Raw genomic sequence first — 4,784 nt, 5'->3', positions numbered from 1 at the left:
CACCTGCCCCATCCCAGTGAAAGGGCGGGAGGGAGGGGGAATGAAGGGAGTGTGGGGTGGGGCCTCAGGGAAGGGAAGGGGCAGTTTGAGGCAGTTAGAAAGTTGGCAACCCAGCCAGTCACTGTAACTGGCCATTTCCTGTTGCTGGAGCTCTGGCGCCACCTTGTGGCCATTTCATGTCCCTGACTGAAAGTTACTTCGCTTCCTTCGCAGTCACCTGCTGTGTATTGCTCTGAACGTGCAACTGACGCTGTCATGGCACCTTAGAGACTAACAAATTTATTTCAGCATAAGCTTTCCTGGGCTACAGCCCCACTTCATCAGATGCATCCGATGAAGTGGGCTGTAGCCTACGAAAGCTCATGCTGAAATAAATGTGTTAGTCTCTAAGGTGCCACAAGTTGTCCTGTTCTTTTTGCGGATACAGACTAACACGGCTGCTACTCTGAAACTTGTTGCTCTTATGACTGGGATGAAAAGCTCTGAGCTGTGTTAGTCCCCCCAGGCTGGGAGTGTCCCTGGAATCCTTCCTGCCAGGTAAACATATCACAACAAGCGTCTCCATCGCCCTGTGTCTGGCTGTGCTGGATGGTCCCAGGCAGCGGGTGTTCTATCTGGGGAAGGGAAGGGAAGGGAAGGGAGTTTGTTCCCATCTTCATCTCGGCCTGCCTCTCCTGGGAAGCCAAGCGCAGAGCAGGGGGAGGGGGGCAGTGGCCCAGGCTAGCAGGATTCCTCAGGGTAACAGACCTGGCAAATCGTGTTGAACTCGACCTCTTATCCATTAATTATTGTCCTGCAGGCCCACAATAACTGTCCCCTCCCTCTGCAGCTCCCTGCTGTAACATTGAGCTCAGGGCTGTGACTGCTAGGGAGAGACCCCCTTTCTTCCCAGCTTCAGCTCTGTGGCTGCTATGGCAGGAGAAAGAGACCCCCTTCCTTTCCATCCAGAGCACAGGGGCTGCTGCAGTGGGGGAGAGAGGGGGAAAACCCCCCTTCTTCCCAGCCCCAGCTTGGGGGCTGCTGTGGCAGGGAAGAGAGGGCACATCCATCGCATTAGAAAGGTTAAGGCTACCGATATTAAAAAATGAGTTGTGTGCTTTTATGTGTAGAACAAAAAATGTTAATTATTATTTGGGTGGGGGGGTTATATAGCACTTTTATCCAAAGCGCTTTACAATAGTTAGCTAATGGTACAAACAACATTTGGAAAGATCATTAAGTGGTCCACCAAGACCCTCAGCATTTTTCAAGTGGGCCATGGAAAAAAAAAGTTTGAGAGCCACTGCTCTAATTGATCAGCAATGTAACAACAAAACAACATTAACTGGGATGACTTTAAGTGAGGAGTTACTGTATATGGGCTTACAAGGCAGGTGGTGGGGGGTCGGGACTTGGACTTATTCTGGGCACCACCAAAACTTATACAAACCTGCCACCCCTGATTGCACACATACAAAATGGGAAATGACTGCTGTGATAAATGAAGGAGGGTGTAGCAACCTGCCTCTCCTGGGAAGCAAAGCGCAGCGCAGAGCAAAACAAACAGAATTCTGGGATGTATCAGCAGGAGTATTGTAAGCAAGACACGAGAAATAATTCTTCTGCTCTACTCTGCGCTGATTAGGCCTCAAATGGCATATTGTGGCCAGTTCTGGGCACCACATTTCAGGAAAGATGTGGACAAATTGGAGAAAGTCCAGAGAAGAGCAACAAAAATGCGTAAAGGTCTAGAAAACATGACTTATGAGGGAAGATTGGGAAAAAATGAGTTTGTTTAGTCTGGAGAAAAGAAGACTGAGGGGGGGACATGATAAGTTTTTAAGTACATAAATGGTTGTTACAAGGAGGAGGGAGAAAAATTGTTCTTCTTAACCTCTGAGGATAGGACAAGAAGCAATTGGCTTAAATTGCAGCAAGGGAGATTTAGGCTGGACATTAGAAAAAACTTCCTGACTGTCAGAGTGGTTAAGCACTGGAATAAATTGCCTAGGGAGGTTGTGGAATCTCCATCATTGGGGATTTTTAAGAGCAGATTGGACAAACACATGTCAGAGATAGTCTAGATAATAATTAGTCCTGCCTTGAGCGCAGGGGACTGGACTAGATGACCTCTCGAGGTACCTTCCAGTTCTATGATTCTATGACTATGAGAAGCCTCTAAAAAAGAAAAATCTGACTCCATTTCAAATTTTATCAGAATCAGTTGATAAATAAAGGAGATATGGGAAAAAGAAGATTCTCACTAAATATAGACATTTTTGTTCAAATATGACAAAAATGGGAAGCAGTGGATGTGGGAAGCCTTCATACTTGTCTAAAACAGTACGTGATGAACTCATCCAGTGTATGGCTAAAAAAGTGAGAGGCTCAGTTCTGGATGACTTAAGGAAAGCAGGATAGTTCAGTGTGTCCGCTGACTCTACACTAGATCTTTCACACGTAGTGGTGAAAATGCGTCCACCATGGGGCTGGATTATCTATGCAAGGACTGCAAAGTTGACGTCAGTACTTTCAACTGTCCCGCCACGCCAGTAAAGTTTCATTCATTTTATTAGCCAATGTAAGCTAGGCTCCTTGGTTTCTTGTCCAATCCAGGAGCAGTATGCTAATATAGTGTATGGCCACGCCCCTGCGTATTATTGCAGTGCAGCCCCCTTCTGGTTAGCTGGTTGGCTACCTCGTGCGCTTTTTCAATGGGGGAGGACGCGCTGTGTGAGAAGTGCATAAGAACATAAGAAAGGCCGTACCGGGTCAGACCAAAGGTCCATCTAGCCCAGTATCTGTCTACCGACAGTGGCCAATGCCAGGTGCCCCTGAGGGAGTGAACCTAACAGGCAATGATCAAGTGATCTCTCTCCTGCCATCCATCTCCATCCTCTGACGAACAGAGGCTAGGGACACCATTCTTACCCATCCTGGCTAATAGCCATTTATGGACTTAGCCACCATGAATTTATCCAGTCCCCTTTTAAACATTGTTATAGTCCTAGCCTTCACAACCTCCTCAGGTAAGGAGTTCCACAAGTTGACTGTGCGCTGCATGAAGAAGAACTTCCTTTTATTTGTTTTAAACCTGCTGCCTATTAATTTCATTTGGTGACCCCTAGTTCTTGTATTATGGGAATAAGTAAATAACTTTTCCTTATCCACTTTCTCAACATCACTCATGATTTTATATACCTCTATCATGTCCCCCCTTAGTCTCCTCTTTTCCAAACTGAAGAGTCCTAGCCTCTTTAATCTTTCCTCATATGGGACCCTCTCTAAACCCCTAATCATTTTAGTTGCTCTTTTCTGAACCTTTTCTAGTGCTAGAATATCTTTTTTGAGGTGAGGAGACCACATCTGTACACAGTATTCGAGATGTGGGCGTACCATGGATTTATATAAGGGCAATAATATACTCTCAGTCTTATTCTCTATCCCCTTTTAAATGATTCCTAACATCCTGTTTGCTTTTTTGACCGCCTCTGCACACTGCGTGGACATCTTCAGAGAACTATCCACGATAACTCCAAGATCTTTTTCCTGACTCGTTGTAGCTAAATTAGCCCCCATCATGTTGTATGTATAGTTGGGGTTATTTTTTCCAATGTGCATTACTTTACATTTATCCACATTAAATTTCATTTGCCATTTTGTTGCCCAATCACTTAGTTTTGTGAGATCTTTTTGAAGTTCTTCACAATCTGCTTTGGTCTTAACTATCTTGAGTAGTTTAGTATCATCTGCAAACTTTGCCACCTCACTGTTTACCCCTTTCTCCAGATCATTTATGAATAAATTGAATAGGATTGGTCCTAGGACTGACCCTTGGGGAACACCACTAGTTACCCCTCTCCATTCGGAGAATTTACCATTAATTCCTACCCTTTGTTCCCTGTCCTTTAACCAGTTCTCAATCCATGAAAGGACCTTTCCTTTTATCCCATGACAGCTTAATTTACGTAAGAGCCTTTGGTGAGGGACCTTGTCAAAGGCTTTCTGGAAATCTAAGTACACTGTGTCCACCGGATCCCCCTTGTCCACATGTTTGTTGACCCCTTCAAAGAACTCTAATAGATTAGTAAGACACGATTTCCCTTTACAGAAACCATGTTGACTATTGCTCAAGAGTTTATGTTTTTCTATGTGTCTGACAATTTTATTCTTTACTATTGTTTCAACTAATTTGCCCGGTACCGACGTTAGACTTACCGGTCTGTAATTGCCAGGATCACCCCTAGAGCCCTTTTTAAATATTGGCGTTACATTAGCTAACTTCCAGTCATTGGGTACCGAAGCCGATTTAAAGGACAGGTTACAAACCTTAGTTAATAGTTCCGCAACTTCACATTTGAGTTCTTTCAGAACTCTTGGGTGAATGCCATCTGGTCCCGGTGACTTGTTAATGTTGAGTTTATCAAGTAATTCCAAAACCTCCTCTAGTGACACTTCAATCTGTGACAGTTCCTCAGATTTGTCACCTACAAAAACCAGCTTAGGTTTGGGAATCTCCCTAACATCCTCAGCCGTGAAGACTGAAGCAAAGAATCCATTTAGTTTCTCCGCAATGACTTTATCATCTTTAAGCACTCCTTTTGTATTTTCATCGTCAAGGGGCCCCACTGGTTGTTTAGCAGGCTTCCTGCTTCTGATGTACTTAAAAAACATTTTGTTATTACCTTTGGAGTTTTTGGCTAGCCGTTCTTCAAACTCCTCTTTGGCTTTTCTTATTACACTCTTGCACTTAAGTTGGCAGTGTTTGTGCTCCTTTCTATTTGCCTCACTGGGCAAATAGTGGG

This window comes from Mauremys mutica, chromosome 12 (assembly GCF_020497125.1).
Source record: "Mauremys mutica isolate MM-2020 ecotype Southern chromosome 12, ASM2049712v1, whole genome shotgun sequence".
Lineage (NCBI taxonomy): Eukaryota > Metazoa > Chordata > Testudines > Geoemydidae > Mauremys > Mauremys mutica.
Note: the sequence above shows the minus strand (reverse complement) of the source record.